Genomic DNA, 22375 nt, shown 5'->3' with positions numbered 1-22375 from the left:
TGGAAACCTCAAATGACCTACAATTTTCAGTACCCCTGATGGTGAAACCTGTTCCCACTCACACCATTATCATGGTCAAGCCTGTTCAGTCACAGCTATTGGGAATCCTGGAGATGATTCATAAGCTCTGCTCACCCCCTTGATGACTGTCATAATCTGTGTTCTGCATTTAATCTCAGATGGCAATTTGTGACAGGCTGTTATTTTCACAGCCAGAAAATGAAGAATGAGAAGTTGGTAACTGTGTCCACTAAAAATCCCAAGTGACTTCTTATTTATGGGACAGTTTATTTATTCTCCACCACTTGCATATATATTCCTGTTTAGTATAACCTGCGATTTTATAGACACTCTTTCTACCTCAGAGATGTTTGCATTTTGACAGTGAAACCAAGCCATTGGTACAGACATGCTATTTCTAATACTTCATAGTCCCCTACAGTCTGTAATAGCTGCTACGTAAGTGAATCACTAATTATGATATCCTTATTTGAATGCAAAGTCTGGCTACTGACATTTTCTCTGCGTTCCTTAGCTCTGTAAGTCTGTGCTCTGTAAATTCATTGGAGTCATTTGAGCTGTGTTGTTTTCTACCAGTGAAGGACCTGACTCTTGCTCTCTGGTGACTGAGGTGCGATCAGTTCAAATCTCTTGGGTTAATGATCCTGGACCTTTATCCTTCCCTTCTTTCCTCTCACTTTTTGCAATGGAGATGCCACCTATTACTTTTACATTCCTCTGTGATGCACTAACCTCCAAGGCCCTCTGCTCATGTCTCTCTCCAACTCTACATGGGATAAGATAGTCGTACACATCTCAGTGCCAACCCAGCTCGACATACACACTTTTGGGGAGGCAGGGAACCATTTGGGGTTTATGCCTCTCACCAAAGGCTTTTACTGTAGGTGCAATTGCAGAAGCACCTCTTAGTATAGCTCACTGGTATTGTTTTGCTTTGGATGGATGGACTATAGATCCTTCGGAGAGACAGTTCTCAGCATAATCAGGAAATAATAGGAATTTTTTTCTTTTTTCATCCTTGCTTCCCTAGCTAATTGTTTTTCTCTCTTTAAACTTATCTGTAGACTTATATTATCTCACCTCAGACTTGGAAGCCAGCATAAAAAGAGCTTACCCACCAGGTGGCATTTTCTCACGTGTCCAGCCTTAATTCTAACATGAATGCTTTTTACGTATAATTATAAAACCAAGGGCCACTGAAGTGCACCTGTAGAGCAGAAACTTGACTGTTCTTGATTCTGTTCTAATTATTGAGCCTTAGAGCAAAAACTAGGTTTCAAAGAAAACTTTCTGTACAGGCCTCAATAGAGTTAAAGGAGAAGCATTTTAAGTTGATGAGCTGACACTTGTAGAAGCAAATATATTAAATAAATCATGATTCGTTTTGGGGCTAAATCTGACTTACATCAACTCTGGAAAAACTAGATCCTAATGAGTGACAGTTTGGTGTTTTCTGTCACTTCCTACAGTAATGGCCCCAAGCTGACACTGCTCTGTGGGAGTCTAATACTTCTGAACAAAAGTTTTTTGGAGTGAGATAGACAAGGTAGAAATCCCAAGGTGACTGGAAGGAATGTCTAATGACTGGAAAGACATATTTACTGGCAGACTGTATGTAAGCTGTGACAGTTGACAGGGCTTGATTGTAATAAATATAGTTGATGAAGAGAAGGCTGACAGGTGAGGACAGAGAGAGAAAAAGAGTCAAAAGATCTGCATTGGCTGAACCCTATTAATGGTAAGTTGGTAACAAAGCCCAGAGTCATAAAAGAAAACAGGTATCGCAAACTGGTGTCTAAACACTGAAATGTGTAGGACTTGCAGATTGCCGTAACAAGCTCAGATTTGTTACCATTTCTTCTAGCTATTTTATAAGTTGTGTTTTCAGCTGGAATTCACACCAGCAGCAGGCAGGCACCTGATATTTTTAAATACCGTGTATGATTAATCATGTAACAGAATAAATCCTGATCAAGGTCATAATTATTGCTTCAATCTCTAACTTTCATTGCTTTGATTGAAGGATTTGATGTTGGAAAATGTTCCTCCACGTGCTGTGAAGGAAGCAATCTTCCTGGAGATCTGTTCTGCTGAAAACAAAATGAATTCCTGTAAAGGAAATTAAGCAACATAAAACCTGAAAATATTTCTTTAAATGCACAGGCTCACCACACACACATACACAGATGGAGTGATTGACCCTGAAAATGGAAACAACTCTGGCATATTAAATCATGACACTTTATAACTGACTGGTCAGAGTTTCAACAATAGGATTTCCAATGAGCTCTGCACTTTCTTCCCCCAGGCAAATGTCACACACTGAAACTAAACAGGATCTTTTTTTTCTTGTTCATCTGACGTGCTGTTTTCTGTGCCCAAGATATGAATCTGTATTCAAAAATGCCTTAACCCTTTGGAAGGGCAACCCTCCTTCTCCATGCCCCAGAAGGAGGGAGTTTTGCAGCAGGCGTGGGACATAGGGGACATCGTGCCTGCGTTGGCACTGGGGTCAGGCTGCACGTTTATTGCAGTCCCATTTCAAAAGGGAAGAAAGGGAAAAAACAGTCGTAAGGGAATGTCTGGAGAAAAGCACGCAGGAATTGCACAAACTTAATGTAAAGGTTAATAAAGAAGAATATCCCTTGTTGGGAATATCAAATGAGAGTCCTTCTAAACTCTGGAAATGGGCCTATTTAGCAACAGGGTCACTGTTTGCTTGCTTTCATCACAACATGGACAGAGGTGAAAATCCCTTCACCTTCTTGCTTGTATGAAACACAAAAACATTTGTAAAATATTTAGACAACTAAAATATTGAGAGAACTTTTCTTTTTCAAAGTTGCTGTTATTTTGAATGATCCCCTCCTTCCCTTCCCACCAGATGCCACAGTCTCTTCAAGTGGTGCTGCCACTAAATGAGTTGTGGAGAGTGCCAAGAAAAACAAATGAGACCATATAGGCACACAACAAAGACTCTCAGAGTAGCACAATGCTTACGTGTCAATCACGCCGATGCTCCCTCTTTGCCGGCTGCCTGTCTCCCACACGGCAGTGGATCCAGCCACTCTGCTTCTCACCGCTGCCTCTTTGGAATCACAGGATTCAGAGCCATGTCTCATCAGCACGGGAGTTGTCAGCCTAATTGGCACGTACACACACACTTTATATACTCCTCTACTTGTCAGTGACGGTTTACGCATGTATGCACACTATATAGGTAGGCACAAGTGTGTCTTTTCATGTAGAAAGTTCTCCACGCAAGCACACAGGTGCTTTGGGGATTGATATCCACAAATATCCATATACTTGTATACTGGTGTATTCGTAGATGGTTGCATACCTGGACATACATACACACATACCTCATCTACTGCCCTCTCTGGATGTGGTGTTAATGTGGCAAATTTAATCTATGGTCATTTACTTCAGTGGCTGTCTTTTGATGCCCAGGCAGAAGACAGGGCATCATTGTATTTAAATAGAACAAAAACATGTAATTGAATGTATATATTTACAAACACACAGAGAGTTTCTGCTCTGCAACCCAGCCTCATGCAACCTGAACTCCATGTAAACAAATTTCTTATATACTGAAGGCCTTGAGCCAGGCAACTGGAAGCACAAGACAAAGGAACTGATATTTAAGCTATGCTGCAACCCTTTTCTTTTTGTATATGTTTATGTATTCATGTATGTACTTTACGCATTTTTTTTGGTCTGGCTTTTTACAGAGACTTTACCACAACTTTAAGCTGATGAGAACATCCAAACATTCTTCACTCAAAAAGCAGTGTGTTAGAGCCAATGTAAGTGGCTGTAAGTGTCTTGACTTTGCTTTGTAACCTCTTTTAGGTTCCAGGACACATTAAAAGTCAGTTCCTTGTCAAAAGATGTAAGTAGAAGACAAAGCAGGAACAAAAATCTTCATGGAGTGTATTTTCTTCATATGGAAACCTGGCCAAAGTCATGTTGACTTTGACCGCTGCCTCCATCATGGTCGGGCTTTCATTTCAATACTACCAAAAAGGTAAGAACACTAGTAGATGGCTTTTTACTACTGGTTTTTTAATGCAAATATAGGATTAGCACAAGACACAATTTTTTGAAGTTACATGGTCTAATCAAAATACTGTTGAAAGCAAAAACTGAACCCAAGTATCAGGGAAAATTTTCTGTTGTGAAATTTATGAGGAAAGAGAATATTCTTCTAGAAACTGGGGATACTTTGTGTATTGAGTGAATTGCTGTTGCTAAGACAAGGTTAATCTTGCATCAGTAGGAATTTTTAATTGAAGTCATATAATAGTTCTGCCACGTATTTTACATCTTTGAATCTACATTGATTTTGGATAGCTTCTGAGACACAAGTTTCCCAAGAGGGTAATAATCTTCACTCTGTTGTATATGTTGCAAGAGGTATTGCAGAGGACCCTAATAACGACTCTGAAGACTGAGAGTCTCACTTGAGACAAAACTTTTCTGAGCCTACACTTGAGAGAAGACTTTCAAAAAGAACAAAACAAAACTGATCCTGGGATTCCTAAAGTCTGAAGTAGGCCAAGTCCTGCAAAATGGTAAGAATAATTTTTAAAGATCTATTCATGCAATTGGGATACGAATGAAGATTTTTGATAACCCCTCTATGTAGCTTCCATTCTGCACACTTGATCTGGTCTGAAATGCGGATAAGCACCTTGCTCAAAAAGATTCATAGCTTTCCAGGTTCTGCATAAATTTTTCCTGCAGAAATTTAGTGTGTTCAGATCTCGTCCTTTGGTTTAGACTCTTTCTACAATTATTTTACAAGACAAAAAAAAAAACAAACAAAAAAATCCTTTCTGTATCATGACTACAGAATTCATAATAACTCAGACCAAATCTTCAACTAGAAGCACAGCTATGTGTGGCACCAAACACAACACGAGGGACAACTCAGTAGCACTGACATAAGATTTATAATTGTATTTAAGTTGTTAAGAGAAAAAAAGTGTTTTGATGACCACAGTGGATGCAGGCTAGTGCCTAGGACTTCAGCTGTAAAACTCCTGTTTTGTTTTTTGCTACTTGTTCATAAAAACTTGCCAAGAGCATGGACCCTCATTATATACCTTGCTGCTATAATAACAGCATGGGAACATGCAGCAAGTTCTTTGTGCCAGAAGAGACTTCTGTGAGAAAGAGAAGCAAGTACATGATGCTGTACTTTCAACAGACACTGTCGAGAGCTATGTTTGGGGACTGATGTGTCAGCTGCTCGTCAATATAGCCATGGAGTTGAATACATCAGGGAAGCTTTAAGCAGAATGGGACAAATAGAACAAGTGTGGGAGTAAGAATAGTGGGACAAAATTATTTCCAGTGTAAATGTGCTGAAGAAAATGTAGTTTCACCAAGGAGAATTTTGCCCTGTTGCGTTCCAGGCTTCTCATTTAGGTTGATTACATGGCAACATGGAATTGATTTCTTGAGCTTAGGACAGTTGGCAAACTTGACTAGACTTAAAATGAACCTCTTTGATTCTGTCTATAAAATTAGAGCAGATTTGATAAAGTAAAGATGTATCCTTTGAAGTATTCCCTATCAACATAAGTGCTAAGAACACTTGAGCGAAGGAATTTTAACAGTTTTGAAAGCAGTAGCAAAGGAACATCAATAAGGATTGCAGCTAAGGGCATGCCCACAAGGCACTATACTAACTGCATCTATCCTGCAGGCAATAAGCAATTGCTAAAGATTCTAGACTTTTTAAAGTTCATAGTTCATCTCATAAAAACTTTACATGTAACTTATGATAGGATTTTGCTGGTGGGTTTGGCTTTCAGTAAGCGACTCCAAGAGGAGGCGTTTGCAAGTTGATCTGCCTACAAGGACATGAAGAAGCTTTCTTTTTTTGTGTCAAATGATGATTGATGATAGGTCGATCTTGCAAGGTGTGAAGTGTGCTCGTGTCCTGTTACATCCAGTGTTATGAGCATGGATGCCACAAATCTTCCAGGCAGTTCAGCACGTAAGGAAAAGCACTGGCCCAAATCCTTTGTTGAATCAAGCCCACATCATGGAAGAGAAAAGGGCTGTCTTTCGCATCGCAGATTCCTCATGAGTGCTAGATTTGAGATGCCCATGTTGCTGCAAGATGTTTTTCCTTGAATAGGAAACAATATGAAGGCCAGCCAATGATTCAGTGGCAGTTTCGGTTAGACCAGATATGTACTTGGCAACTCTGATTCTGCTGGCCCATCAACATCAATGCTCCAACTGCTGTGGACAGCACTTGTGTTGGGTAACTTGCTGTGGCCTTGCAAATTTATCATTAGCAAGGATGAGCACAAAAGAAGGAAAGAACAGAAGGAACTGGACAGAAATGAGATGGAAACAGAAAAGGAGGTCTTAGAAAGACCTCTTTTCCATCTCAAAAATGAGATGGAAACAGCAAAGATCTGAGTTTCGGGCACTTGGAAATGAGTCACTAAACAACTTGGGTATTTCATTTGGGCAGTAAAGGAGATTTAATTAAAAAGCTTTTACTTTTTTATGTAGATTTCATACTGGTGGTAGTTGATAGATTTCAGTGCGACCACAGCAAATTAGTGGTAGCCACAGTTATGACAATTAGGATTCTTAAAACATGATCATGTTGCTGTGGCTTAATGAACTACTGCATGTCAGCTGAGCTGTGGGAAGTGGAATGTGTATGCCCTTAGCTGGTCACAAACATGAGATAGTGAGTCAGTGTAAACCTCTTTCAGCAAGTTTTAAACAAACACTTCCCAGCTAATACTTGCAATGGACAAACAGCGCGTACAGTGTTGGTGCTCAGCTGGTGAGTAGAAAGGATTCATTAGGCTACAGTAATTAAAAAAATGCCTGAATCCTTAAAGAAAAAATGGGAGAAAATGTATGTGATGTTTTAGATCACCTAGTGTGTTTCCCCAAGACACGTGATTCCCAAATTCCCTTCACAGTTGTTCTTCCCCAAATTTGCTATGAAGGCATTACTTCCACAATGGTGCAATAAGAAAAAGAAAAGTGGTTGTGAACAGAGAGCAGCTGAAATGGATTCAAGAGTAGCAAAGTGTGAACAACTGTTCTCACCATGAGGCTGATCCAGAGGCAGTGGACTCACCAAGGCAGTTTTCTCTGTTGACTTCAAGAAGTTTGGAATCAAACCCAGTTTCCCACGGTTTAATAAAGAAGATGTAGGCCAGGAAAACATTCTTTGTTTTGATGTATCTTTTTCCTGGATGTCATGACAATAGCTGCCTTATAAATGCCCACAACAATAATTAATAATGGAAATTTTTGATGTTTGTGTTTTTCCTGCATGAAACTCTACCTTGCTCAATACTGAAGTTTTACCGCTGATTAGGTATCACTTTATGAATTCATTGAAAGGTAATAAAAATTGGCTGATTAGACAACCCCAGGCAGCACATCTTAAATAGTCATTAAACAATCATTACAGACAGAAACAGCTACAACTGGCTTCTGTTGAAATGCTGCTTATTATTATATAATCCTTTTTCAAGTCAAAATGAATGCATAATCAAAGCACAAAGCAAACAGTTTGAAAGTTCTGAGCTGGCTGTGCAAAGCTATAATGCATCAACGAACCTCTAAATTAGTGCTCAAATCAGTAGATGAGGGTTGATGTACAGCAGAAGTAATTGAGGAAAAAGTGTGGGTCCATGGGCATAGGCAAAGTAAGAGGTTCTTCTGCAATAATTTCATGTAAAGTCCTACAGGAAATCACTGCAGCTTTGACCCAAAGGCATTTGTCTGGTGTCAAGGAGCGAAGATGAGTGTACAGTTCTGGTGTGACTTATTGCTATTACAGATACTGTTATTTACAAAGAGTCACATTAAATTTCACAGCTGAAGACACACAAACTTTGAGATAAACCTGCTACAGGACCAAAACATTGTGAACTGACCCTTACCCAACAACATTTTTGCTTTTAACAGACTCCTTAATGAAAATTCATAAGAAACTCTCCAGATAAATAAGGATACATTTTGATCCTTATTATACTGGTATAAGTTTGGAGCAACTTCAATGAAACTAGTGGAATTGCTCTGCATTTACTAATAGTGTAAATGAGTACAGAATGAAAACCAGAGACTTTGGGAAGCCTTAAGCCAACAATTCAGCTTTCTGAATTGAGAAGATCGCTTATTAAGTTTATAGTACAAAACCTCTGTCTTCTTCCTTCTCTGTAATAACATCTTTCTTAATAGTCCTGACTTAATCTTTACATATTCTGCATGAAATAAATGGTCAGGATGTTTGAGTTTCCACCCTGTACCACCTGCAAGTTACAGGCCAGATCCATTTGCTTGATTGAGGCAACACAGAGTCATTACCACATTGGTCAGCTGATTTTTCCCCCCTTAAACACCTGCAAATGCAGGTCACCTGGGAGTTTGAACCTATTAAGTTTCTTATAATTGAGACAAGGGCAAAATAGTTTGTAAAATGGTACATGAACAGAAAGATGAGAGAGAAAGAGAGAAAGAGAAAGACACTGGTTGGATGACAGGAAATCATATAACCATATTTGCAAGTGAGCTTTGGGAGCATGGTCTTTGTAATGGGGTTAGCTAATCCAGATAGTAATAAGGATAGGAAAGTCAGCAATCATAATCATATTTAATGGATTCCAGATGGAGAAATATAATTGTTCTCATTATCATTGTGAAAACTCCAAGGAAATACAATCCCAAGATACTTTACCTTGACAGGCAACCAGGAACAATATCGACATCAAGTCATGGGTTTTGTAGGTAGAGTTGTCAGTTATTTCCTTTTTGTAGCATTTGCTCCTAATGTAATGGTTTGATTAACCTAAGACATTTTGATGTGAGTATAAAAGTAACGTTAATGAAATGCCTGCTTAATTGACTGTGCATCTCTATACCATATGATGTGGTGACTTACTAAATACATTGTGGAATTAAAAAGAAAACCGGAAAGACTTGTATATCATGAGACTTTTTCTTTGTAATGTGGTTAAAATGAAATACGACTGTAAGCACAGGCCTTTTTGGGTGCAGCTGTTCTTTTTGTTTGGGTTGATAATTGGAACCAGTCCCATGGGCCTATTTGATGTTATCTCTTGTTTAAAACTAAACTGTCAAAGCTTATTCCCCCTGTGTACTCAACAGGGAGTAGTCCTGGGGAAACTTTCTTCTTAAGTATTTTTAACCCCTCCTCCCTGCACGCATTCTCTAAACTGAACCGGGGCAGTCATGAAATGATGTCTTCACAGGAACACTTGTACGGCAAAATACTTCTTCGTGGAAAATTGAGCCTTTTCATGTTATATGTCTTTGTAAGAGAGGCCTAAAAGGAAAGATCCCACAGCAGAAGTCAGATGATCAGGGTGTGATCTGTCAGCTTTATAACAACTTGCCTCTGCACAAAGGGTGTCCTGCACAGCATCCCCCTGGCATGAGAGGAGCTCAGGGTGTGGGGCAGAGACGCAGATGTCTCCCACAATATGAACCAATATTTGATCCAGGAACAGCATAATTGTGTTTCCATGCAAGCGTGACTTTAATGTGCCCGATCCCAAGCTAATGCATTCAGGCAGTGTTCCACTGTGGAGACCTACCAGTTGGGCTGACATTACCTCAGAGTTTTCTGTAAGGGTAGGCATGCCCTGCTCATTGTAATATTTAGATGTAACCTCAGAATATTTAGATTTGCTTAAGTTCAGGAGAAGTTATACCCTGTGTTTTGGTTAGTTTCTTGAATGGCAGGTGGTAGCAAGGATCATGCCTCCTGCAGTCAGGTGACGAGATATTTCGGGTTTGCTTCATACCTTTCATTTTCCTTTGCAGTTATTGTCTTTGGAGTTATGGAATTGAGGCAACTCAACTGTGTGATCTCAAATTCTCACTAAAAAAGGAGTTACTATTTTGGCCATAGGACCCATGGGTCTTTTTCTCTGTCTGCCCTGTTTCAGTTATATTTTTATCAAAAAACGTAAGGCCTTCTGCTAGATATTTTTGCTTGTACTGACAATTTTGTCAGGCCTTTACGCACATGCTATGATGGTACTTATGGAGCCAATTTTAGTAGAAAAGGAGGAAGGAGAGATAAGAATCACTCATAGATGTCAGAGTCATCTCCACTATCTTGGGCAAGTGAGAGGGACAAAAGTTACAGGCTTGCTAGGTGTTTCTGCTAGCTCTTGCATGTCCTGTGTCATGTGCTGCTCTTCTTGAATGGCTGACGTGCAGAATAAGACAACTTTTTAGTTATTACCCCATAAATCATTTATGCACATTATTCATAGTCACACTATTTTTTTAAAAGGATAGCATGCCAATATATTGGTTTCTCCTCTAGCTGACATATGTACACTGTGGAGATGTGGCAGTGGCCTGCAGTGATTGGAAGTTGTGTGCTGGTACTATGTTTGCCTTTCTATCACACACAGAGCATTTCTAATAAGGGCTGAACATCCAATGCAGGTTGTGATCTACTTTCTTGGCTTTTGTTGCATTAGATCTTGCCTTTCTCTTAGCACTCTTTGTCGCTCTCTTTCCTTCTGGTCTTAAGACCAAATGCAGCAGCGTCTCCTCATCTTTCACAAATAACCATCTGTTTCTGTCCTATAGAATCATGTCAGGCCACCTGGAAGAGCCCTTCTGAGTCAAATCAGAAGTAAAAGCTGCTGATAGCTGTAAAAACAGCAAATGAGCTTCCTATCTTGTGCAACATTCAACTCAACTAAGATGCTTCTGGCAAGCAACCTCTTTGCAGTGCACTTTAGAGAGCGACGGAGTGGAACATCTAAGCACAGGTTGTAGGTTGCAGGCTGATTATGTGCCCCAAGAGAACAAAGGTGCTTGTGATGCCCATTGATGGAAGAGCAACAGCCAAACTATAGGTCCCTCTTGCCATCACAAACCAATCTCTGAAGAGCTGACATATATGTGAGATGGGGAATGATTCTTACGTCCCTTGAGGGATGCCAGGACTCAGTACTTTGTAGATAAATATAAGTTTCTATTTAAAACCAGTACTACTGGGACTAGATGTAAGAAGGGCTGGAAAAAGCCATTTCTAAAAATACAGGAAATAGCTATACGGTTACAGAAGTGAATTTCCAGCTGTGGGTAATCATATAACTCACATATTAACAATGGGAATCCACTGTGTAAGGGGGAAAAACAACAATTCACATAAGCTTGAAAGACAATAGGCCAATTCCTGATCAGACTGTGGAAAAAGAAGGAGCAGAAAGAATATATGGAGGGCAGAAAATGTAGGGGGCTGGTGCTTTGTTACAGAAGAGCCAGTGGAGAAGGCAATTCTAGAAAGGTCAGTAAGGGTAAAGGAAAATGTTCGTTTACATTTAGGAGGTACTGCTTGCAAAGGTGAGGTTAAGAACATGGAGCTGAAACAGTCAGGAGGCCCCTTTGGTGGACTGTCCCATCTGTTCATAGATTCAGCTCCGGAAGCAGCAGCTCCAGAAATAAATCCAGTATAATCCGTACAACACCTAGCATCCAAGGCTCTCCCAGCAATTTTGAACTATTTCTAATACCAGACTCCCTCGCTGTTGACAGAGAACTGATTAGCCCAGGCATGTTATAGATGGGAAAACTGAGGCATTCACCTTGTCAGTTACTGAAAGAGTAGAAACAGAACTCATCCGTCTTTGCCCCATTTTCATCTATTTTAATTAGTCATCCAAACTTCCATTTCCTGTCAGGTCTTTTAGCTGCAAAGACCCTATCTTGCAGAGTTTTCCTGGTGTGTTCTGGAAAAGTTCATTTTGTCATTATTTTTTTTTTTTTTTTTTGTCCTCAGCCCTGCTGTCGAGAACTTCAGTCTTCCCTTTTTCTTCCTATGGGCCTCTCCAGTGCCTATTCCTTTAAAATCCCTTCCTAGTAATTGTCACTGTTATTCTAAGCAATAGTAGACGGTTTTGATCTGTGGAGCTATGTAAAAACTGTGTTCTCAACCTGTCTCTCTATCTGTTTTTATTCCTCAGTGTTGGAGCTTAATTCTCATGGGCTTGATCAGAACAGTTGCTTTTGTGTAGTGGGACTAATTTTAACCAATCATTCAATTGTCAAGGGGTTTCTCCTCTCATTTCAAGGCGGCTTCTTTATAGTATTCTCTTTGGTTCCCCCTCACTTTACAGCAGAGGTTGTGCAATAACACTACAAAAGTATAGTTATTGCTGGAAGGCTTTTTAGGCTCTAACATGGTTTCCTCCCCAGAGGAGGGGGCATATTTGTCTTAATAGAATCATTGTGGCTCATTTCAGTGGTGCAGGCTGTTCCTAAGTCCTCCTGCTGCAACTGGGGGTTTGCTTGTGGCTTATGCTTCTCTACTCTTCCATGGGAAGCAGAATCCTTTGCTCTACTAATCTGCAAGCTCAAGTAAATCAGCTAGCTTTAGCCACTGACAAAGGATCTGATCCAAACTCACAGGAAGTCAATGGGAGCACCTTACGTGTTTACATGAACAATAATCCCCCCAAAGTTGACCAGTTATGTCTGCAATCAGCGGTTCCTTCTCCTCCCACTCCACTTTCCATAACCCTGTTATTACAGTACATCATTGCAAATGCTGTTGTCCAGCATCACCTTACCTGTAGGACCAATGTAAAAAAACTGCATGCAAAAATCCCTCTCCCTCTCCCTCTCCCTCTCCCTCTCCCTCTCCCTCTCCCTCTCCCTCTCCCTCTCCCTCTCCCTCTCCCTCTCCCTCTCCCTCTCCTCTCCTCTCCTCTCCTCTCCTCTCCTCTCCTCTCCTCTCCTCTCCTCTCGACATAAAGAATCTGAGAGTGGTATTTGTGCTTAGATACAGGAGATGTCCCCAGAGATGCCCATCTGATTACATCTCGTGTCCTGCTAGGGCTGCCTGCAGATAGGAGTCATCATACTTACAGAATTACCTGATTCTCAGCAGAGTTAAAATACTGATGTTGTGTAAACATAAAACAAAGTAAAAACATTTTTTGCAGTTTTGGTTTTGTATTTCTTTTACCTATAGGCAGGATGGACAACATATGTCCATTCTGGCCTCCTATTTTTATGCACTACAGCAAGACCCTGAAATGTAATTGCAGTGTTTAGGTAAAAAAATTTCAGTGTGTTTTACAATTAGAGAAAGAAAAATTACTTTCATGACAAAATGACAAACTAATTTTTACTTCCACTGTTTCTGTAATATCTGTGTCTCCTTGATAGTATGCAAGTTTGTCTCCTCCAGATAAAATAGCAACAACATTTGCTGTTCTTTATGTTTATCCATTGCTTTTGGAGCTGCAGGATTGGATCAGCCCTTATTTTCAGGGTTTTCAGTACCATCTCAGAGACTGAAAGCATAGTCAGACTGAAAGCTGAGCTCTGTGGACTGCAGGCTTTCAGGGCTGAAGGAAGCATGCCCAGGACTGCAAGACCCAGTAGACAACTGGAGAGCTGGCAGCACTGGCTGGTGGTGGGAGTGTGTTCATGCCTTCAAAAGTCAGCAAGCCCTGCTGCCTTGATGTGGAATTTAGCTTGAAAAAGCAATATCAGTGCTCATTTCATAATAAAATTGTTTATTTGTTTTAGAGGGGTAGCAGCTAAGGACCTGGTCAGAGATGGCAGGCAACACATGCACAAAAAGGACAGAATTGAGAAACAGGCTGTGGCAGTACACCAAACTGAGCTCACTTGCCAGGTTTTTTTGGCTTTGCCAGCTCATTTTCCAGTTTTTACAAATATTTCTTTCTCCCAGGTCACTGTATGAAAGAGCTGCACAGAGCGGAGGGGAGCTGCCTGGCCGGCTGCTCCTGCGGGAGCATGTGGTGAGTAGCTGCATGGACACATCAGGTCCCCTCTTTCTCACTCTACCCTTGTGCACGTCCGTGTTTTCAAACTTGCTGCCAGGTCGTATAATCTGGGGTGCTAGTTGTAGGAAGAAGCAATTAAAAAAAGAAATACACAGTGAGATGGAAGTGGTGATGTTTAATTTGTCTGTGTGCTTTTGTGGCTGGACTGCTGGAGCTTAGTCTTGGGCTCGGTTTCATTCAGAGCCCAGGGAAAGCAGAGGTGACCATGGTGAAAACACCCTTCATTTCCACAGTTGACAGCGGGGCTCAGGGCTGCATTGAGCCCAGCTATTGCATGCAACCTTGTGGGCAGCTGTCCTCACAATGTTGCTCAGAGATGTTTTAATGGATGCTATTTATCTGGTGTGTTAGAGGGAGCTTGTTGGAGCTGTTGAGGTGTATTGATAAAATCCGTGCTAAGGGACTTTTAAAAAAGCTGTGTTTTGACCCAACATACCATAATGAGCCTTTTGGTTGTATTTACAGAGGCAAACGAGTATTCAGGGACTCCTAAATGTGCATACTATGTAGCTACCACGAATGCATGTGAGACCTCTGGGTACACCTTGGAGTTACAGCGTGGGGCACATCAAGTACCACCTCTAGATACGTTTGCCACTGCTGGCAGGGAGGATATTGCAGCCGTGCTTCTATGTTGCAGACATACGCTGGCCAAGTATGCTCCTCTGTGGCTGTACATGAGCACGGCCACGCAGCAGAGCACACCCTGGGATGCCACCCGCGGCCCATGGTGCATCTCTGACTCTATCGTTGGCCCAGGTGGAGCTGGAGGTTGAGTTTTCCAAGGGGACCTGGTCCTTCCTGCGAGAGGATCCACATGTGGATGGCATCACCTCCATGCCTTCCAGCCCTGGCTTTGAATGAACTGAAGGCTGAGAGGGATATTAGTCTGAAGGGGTTTTATTTTGGTTTTGTTTGTTTTTAATTTATGTTCAATTATTATTCATAGCAAGCACTCGGAAGCGAGTTCAAGAGCCATACTTCAGCTGCAGCTTGGCCTTTCTTTACTGTCTTCTCCGGTTCTGCTTTACAGAGCAGACTGGAGGTTAAAGCAGGTCAAACATAACATTTTTCTGTGTTGGTTTTTTTTTTTTTCCGATTGTTTGGTTTTTTTCACTACTGTTTACTGGATCTGACCAAGTGCAGAGAATAATTGTAAAGCTAAAATGAAATGGAAATCATCCGGGAGGCAAAAATGCTTGCAAAAGCTGCTAAAACCAAATGAATCCCTCTCAAAGGAGTCGAAAGCATGCAAGATAATGCAGGAAACATTAACATAATATTATCTTAACCTTGTAGATAAGATTATCTGATGCGTGAAAATGGTCATCTTTTGTATTGATTCCACCATGCCATGCAGCAGTTCTTAGGAAAATGAATGGGTCATTAAATGTTCATTACTTGATAGGCTCTAAAGCAGAAAAGATGTATTAGCAAATGAATTAACTGCTTTGTTACAGTTTGAATATATCATTAATGTGTATGTTTTTCTCACGCGAGGAATGAATTGTATGCATCTGCAGGGCAGCAGTGTCTGTAGACTGCTGGAGAGCAATATTTATTTAATACTTGAGGGACATTTACACTTCTAGGAAATTCAAGTAAGGACCGGTCATTTGTTTGGTAACCAGGAAGGGAGAATTGGGTAAATTATTTATCCATTTATGAAAACTCTCATAGGAGAGTTATGCCTCATGCGACTAGGATACCCTTGTTGAGAGTAGAGGTGATGTGCTGAATGCAGCAGTGCTGCCCCAGCCATACCTGCGCCTGTGAGGAGCACCGCTGCTCCCCTGAGAGACCCGACGGGAACTGGGGGAGATGCCTGTGCTAGCACAGAAGCAACATCCAAAATACTTCACCCTCCCTGGGCTGCTGGAGGGCTCGGCAGAACAGCCATGGCCGTCATGGTGCTCCAAAGGGTCTGCTGCCCTCAGATGTTGCCCGCTTTCTGCAGCCTGTGGCTGACCCTCACGAGAGCCGTGGGGCAGACGGTGCTTCCAGCAGCAGAGGGTGTTGGAAACATGGCATCACCTAACCTTGCTCAGGGCTGCCCAGCAGAGAAAATGCTTGTTACACATTGCTTGAAACAACAACCTGGTGCTGCAGTAAAAATGCCAAAGGCCTTTTTTGCCCCGTCTACAGGATCACTCCCACCTGCGCCAGCAACAGAAGGGGGATTTTTTTCTCTCTTTCTTTTAAAAGCCAATAAGGCTTATAATTGCATTTGAAGCTGCTTTTCAAAGCCATTTGTGTCCACGCCCGCTACGACTTTAAGTGATATTATAAGCGTATTAACCAATTAAGTGACATGTTACCCAGAGGGACAGTCAAGAGCATGATTTCGGCACGCACAATTGTTAGAGAAATCCCAGGCTGCAAAGCTGGAAAGCAAAACCACGCCAGGAAACCTCTGCCGACGGTTCTGAACACAGCACAGCTGCGAGCGCGAGTGCGGCTCAAGCTGTAGCTTGGACAAGGCCTCAGAGACTAATAGCACTGGTTCGAGCCAGACATTGTGCAGTCAAGAGCTGAGCAAAACTCTGCTTTGTAGCTCACTTCTAACCTGCAACACCACCTGCTGTTTCAATGCACGGTCTTCTCCACAGCAGAGATTGCTGCAGATACGCTGAGAGCAGCAAAGCAACTTTGTCCTCTAACCCCACGCATTCAGAAGTAAGTCTTACTTGGGAAATGTGAATAAGGGTGTTAGCTGAAAAGTCAGTAGGGCTGAAAAACAAACATGGAAAAATATGGATAAAATCTTTTCTCCATTCCCTTCTTCTCTTGCCCAGTTCAGATTTGTTAAGTGCTAAACTAAAACCTAAGGGCTCCTGCTGGCTACCTACAGGGAGGCTGTAACCATATTATCCTTCATCTCTGGGGCAAGGTGAGGTGGCAGCTGCCCTTTTAAAGCCCTTTTCCCGTGGAAGTTCTTGTATCCTCTTAAATCACCCAGCTCCTGACTTTTCCCTCCCTCAGTCCCCACTGCTCCTTCAGTAGATATTGCGCTGCTGCAAGCCCTCAACTTGTCTGGAGCAGGTAGATTGTGAGCTGAGGGAGCTTTGGCTCCATCCTTTACTTTGCTTTGCAGCACACAGTTAAACAAACGAGAGTGGGAGTGGGGGCAGACTGAGGTGGCATTTTCATCTCCCTCTGCTCCAGCAGTCAGGGACTGTCCCTCTGTGGGCCGGCAGAAAGTCGGCAGGGAGCTCTATCTCAGATGAGCATCCCCATGACTTAATGCCTTCACCGTTCTGCTCCTGGGGTGATACCATTTATGGACTTTTCTCAGGACAGGGTCTAATGTCTCAGCCAAGTGCTAAATAAGTAACAGAAAGATGATTTCATTCTTCTGTTTAATTTAGGTTTCACAATCTGCAAGAATATCACCCTGAGCCTTCTCCCCCCACTTCCCAAGCTGATTTTTATTGCTCTCCCATCACTTTTTTCTCTGGGAAGCTGGGCTATGATCCTGCAGGAATAAAAGAGCTCTGCACCCATGCAAAGCCCATTTTCTTGGCACTATCAGAAGCTAAGCTGTTTGTCCACATTCAGCATTAGATTTACGTGGGACAAGAGGAGCTGTGTTCTACAAAACAATGTTTTCACCAAAAGTCTGAGGAGTTTCCAACTTTGGGCTTTATTTGTATTTTAAATTTAGCATTTGCAGATGTTTTATAGGCATCCAACTATTTCAACAAAATGATCACTTGACAATATGATATTGCTGAGCCTTGAATTCTGGCCAGATTGCTTTGTTTACATAAGACCACCTGCAGCCATGGTATATTTTGTGACCTTCTATGGAGAAACAAAGTTGTGAGTAGGGGAGCATTACTCAGGTCTTTTTCGGTTCATGAATGAAGCCCACTACAACGTATGGCAGGGTATGAGAAGGAGATGAATTAATCATGACACACTACAGACAATGAAGTGCTTGCCATTCATTTAACAGTCAATCAAGTATCTGAGAAACTATAGGCCCCTTTGTGGTACAGGAGCACACAACTCCATCCCGGTCCTACCAGCAGTGACTCAGTGCTGGGAGGCATAATGTCACGGGTTATTCCTGTTCATTTGGCCTATTTCAAATTTCCATGAGACATCAACGGAGAACTAAAAAAAAAAAAAGTCCACTCCTGGGTTGAGCAATGGTGAGGTGTGTCTTGCCAAATGCTACGTGTAATGTCAATGCACAAGGGCATCTGCCCACCTCATGTTCCTTTACCTTTGTGCAGCAATTAAACACTGTCAAACAGGCAGGGCACTGCAGAATGAAAAGGGTAAGGCAGGAACATTTATTAGAGTTTTGAAGAAAACATTCTCTCCTTCTCCAGAGGTACCAACCAAGCTACCATGTAGTATAAGTACAAGGTGAAACGTTACATGCCAGTGTTTCTTAGTCGACAATGTATGACCTTGTTTCTGAGCAGCTGAACTATGGATAGAGTCCAAGCATCTCTCTGTAAGAGGTGATTGCACTCAGAACAAGCCAAAAAATGTTAAAACACATAAAACTTGATGCTGCAAATCTTATTGCGCTCTGGCCAGTGCAACCAGTTTGCTTCTATTAAAGTTCATGAAGAGCAAGGGAAGAAGCTCTTGATTACAGTTGGTTCACAATGAGAATTTATTCAGCAGCTCTAGTCTTGTATTTTTATGGTTCAGATAAAATAGATAATTCCCAACCTAAATTACTCTCAAATTTTGTTTTGCCTAACCAGTTCATAATCACTGAGAAAAATTAAAGCCCACCCTGGTTAGCACATTTTTGTGTGAGGCAATGCTGAAACCATTTATCAGAATTTCCACTCATCTTTAGAGGGGTGCTTGATAGGCCTGTAAACTCAAACCACAGCAATTTGTTTATTTTTTGTGAAAACACAATATGTCATCTTTACTGCATGTCTGATCTTCACTGCTTTAGCACAGTATTGGCCCTGATCCTGCAACCCTTATGTATATGAGTAGCTATACAAAAGGCATCCAAATCAGCGGGACAAGAGCAAAACTTCCTGCAGGATTGTTCCCAAAGAGCTGTTTGCTGTGAAAAGTGGTGACAACAGCTCTTGCTCTTGCTTTTGCCTCTGCAGAGGACTTGCTGCTACCAATGAGCAACCACAAGGTTTGAGTCCAGCTGGGAGAACGATTCCCCTGGTGTTTCCTTCCAGCCATCTACACCCACGCAGTGGTGTGAAACCCGGGAGCCCTGTGCTTTTTCCAGCCCTGTTTTGCATGCCAGGGAGTTTAGAGAGAGGCTTAGAAAGCATATTGGGAGCTGAAATGTATCTCCAGGCCTTGAGGGCGTTCCAGTTCTGAACCTTGGCTGCAGGAACGCCTTGGGTACCACACAGAGAGTCCGGACTGAGTTAATTGGGTGAGTCCATTTCAGTGGCTGGACATCACTTGGCAGACACAACGTGTGCCAGTGCCATCCTGTCTTTCTCAGGAAAATCATTGTTCCCCAGCCCACCGGCCTCTTTCCCCTGAAATGATTGTTTCTTTAATTCACGATGTCAGTTTACTCTTTACTTGCTCCTTTTACAAATATCTTTCTTACGCCCCCTTCATTTCCTTTGCCATCTTAGCCTGGAAATGGGCCTTGATTGTTTCAGCTCACACAATCTGAGCAGAGATGAGCTGCAGCCAAATCTCCTGTCTTGGGCTAATTAATGACAAAAAGTGGCACAGTTTCCCCAAAGAAAAGTCTGTCGCATTCCCCGAGTTCACATGTTAGCCTTTGTACAATTGGAGAAGCGACAAAGCACTACCCTAAACCTGTCTCTCCATCGCTTGTGTTTCCCATTTAATCTGTTTCTCCTTCCTCTCTAAACTCTTTTCTCCGTCTTTCAGCAAGTGTGAAACAATTTCCTCTTTTCACAGGGGCCTAGTGGCAAGCAGATTAATGAACCCTTAACACAACACAGAACGCCGCTGCCAAAAAATGTATGAAATGCATTCAGCAGTCCCCACAGTGCACTGTGTGAGGGACAATTATAGAAAACAAAAGCTGTGGAGCAGTTCACTTAGGTTTCCAGCAGTCTGAAAGGTTTGGATCAGACCTAGGGAACTACAAAAATGACCCTGACTTTTCTTTTAATTTTTATTAGTCAGCACCGGGTATCTTTTATGACTTTAAATGTAGCAGAAGTCCGGTCCAGTGACAGGAACCTGCAGCCTCCTTCATTCCTGGTGTAACTGCTCTCCAGTCGATGATTTGACATCAGGGACAAATTTGACTTGCACTACCCCCTGACATTAATGTGCTTCTGCTTGAGCTCTCTGTATTGTTCTGAACTGGAACTTAACATTTTATATTTCAGAGGGGCTTTAGGGGGGAGATCCTTTGGTTTCTCACTGGCCTTTGCAGCTCCGTGCTGACCCTGCCCAATGGCTCTGTATACAATATTTGGAAGACAGCTTACTTTCTGTCTTCCCTTTTTTTTCTTCTCTTTCCTTCCCCCCCCCCCCCCCCCTTTAATGAGCCTTTGTTGGTCCAGCTTGCTCTCTCGGTCTCTTAACACACTTGTGTGTGGAACACTAACTCCTTGAAATGCGAAACAGATGGATGAAGTGTGGGACTCGGAGATATTTGTTTTGGAACAGCGCTGCACATCAGTGTCTGTGGAAGAATTTCCAGCAGCTGGGTAAGCCCGCTGAGAGTTCCCCAGTTTCAGTACAAAAGAGAGTCCCCAAAGAACTTTTGGCGGTCCCTAGATCTCCCCCAGGGAGGTTTTGCAGCTCGTGAAATGTAGACTTTGCACTCCCAGGTTGACATATGGTACTTCCAAGTTCAAGTGCTAAAGGTGAAGTTATTTTATTTTGGGGAGCTTCAGGCATTTTGTTTGCTTGTTTGCAAAATGCTCAAGAAGCAATATGATTTAAAAAGCTGTATTAACAACGCTTTGGATTTCAACAGCAGCTTCCACCCTAAGAAATAAAATTATGCTTTTTAGCCACTAATAACTACAGCCTCCCAAACACTCCTGTGAAAAAAGCAGCCTGATTAATCACATTTTGTAGGTGGGAACACAGAAGGTGAAATCCAGGTCCCAGCTGAAGTCAAAGGGAAAATTCCCTTGATTTCAGTAGGGCCAGGTTTTCACTGGCTGTGATTAGGAGGCTGAGTCTGCAAATCCTTACTCAGAGTCTGGCCATTACACAGACAAGCAGTCCATTGTAGCCGTGCACTCACACAAACAAGACTTAGTGGGAACGGGTTCCCGGACCTATGTTTTTATTTTCAAAAGTGGTCACTGATTTGGGATGCCTGGCTTGAGACACCTGAAAAGACTTTTTCACTGTCAGGGAACGTTCGTGCCTAAAATCCATCAGAGCTGGACCTAAGGCAACACCTCCAAGAGTCAATCTCCGTTTAGCAATATCTCTCTCATAAAAATTTGGCTTTTTTATGTCACTGTGAAAGGCCAAGAATAGCAGACTCAGGATTTGGGATTCCTTGTCCTTGGGACTGTGTCTAAATTCTTTACATTTATCATTTAATTTGGTCATATTGGGAGCATGTCTCAGGATGGTTATCCTTATCTACCATAAGTTGGAGTGTTCCCCCACCAAGGCTGGTAGTCGGATCCCTAAACTGGAATATACCCACAGAAAGAAGGCACTATGAAGCATTCCAAGCAGAGGTGACTTGAGGTTTCTCAGCTGTGCAATCAAAAATGTACCATGCAGCAACAATCCTCAGGCACTGCTGTTCCCACATGGTTCCCAGAGGGACAATGGGAGGTGGTAACAGGGACCTGGGGGTGCAGAGCTGGGCTGAGGTGGGGACTGTGGGAGCACATGAGTAGGGAAAGGGGCTTTAAAGGTTCATAGCACTGAAGAGGGTGCAGGAGGGTGGCTGTGGGAGACGGATTTGCTTTCCTTCCACATCAGAGCCCCCCTTCCTTCACCACAGCACATCTGAGCTCAGCCTGACCTTGGTGATTTCATCCTGCAATGAGTTCTACCTTCTGGTGGCCGCTGTTCTGCATGGGAGACCCAATGCCTGGCCCTCACAGTGCAGGGAAAACACCCCAAAAGCTGCAGAGACGCCTGGTGCCCCCAATGTAGAGCCCAGGAACACACCTAAACAGCATGGGCAGACACGTATGGACCTTGGGCTGGGTGAATCCCTGTCAAGACTGGCGAACAGCACTGCTGCACCTTTGGGGCTGGTGCTGGTGAGCCACTTGGCAAGGGAGAGTTCTCTGTGGTGCACCAAGCTTGTCTGGACACCCCTGCAGGCACTCACTGAACATGACCCTAAGTTGGCTATTCAGAGCATTGCTGCATTGCAGCAGTTTGCTGTTAAGACACTGCAGAACCAGGGGTGCAAGCAGGGCTTTATGATCTGGGGAGCCCAGAGCCAGTCTTGCTGCTCTCATCATCTTCATGCCCAGCAGCTACCTATTTCTAAAGCAAGTTGTGATATATGGTGCAAACTTACAGCACATCAGCTAGTCTGTGGTAACTTGTGCTCGCGCTTG

The sequence above is a fragment of the Platalea leucorodia genome (genome assembly GCF_965183815.1).
Source record: "Platalea leucorodia genome assembly, chromosome: 4".
NCBI lineage: Eukaryota > Metazoa > Chordata > Aves > Pelecaniformes > Threskiornithidae > Platalea > Platalea leucorodia.
Note: the sequence above shows the minus strand (reverse complement) of the source record.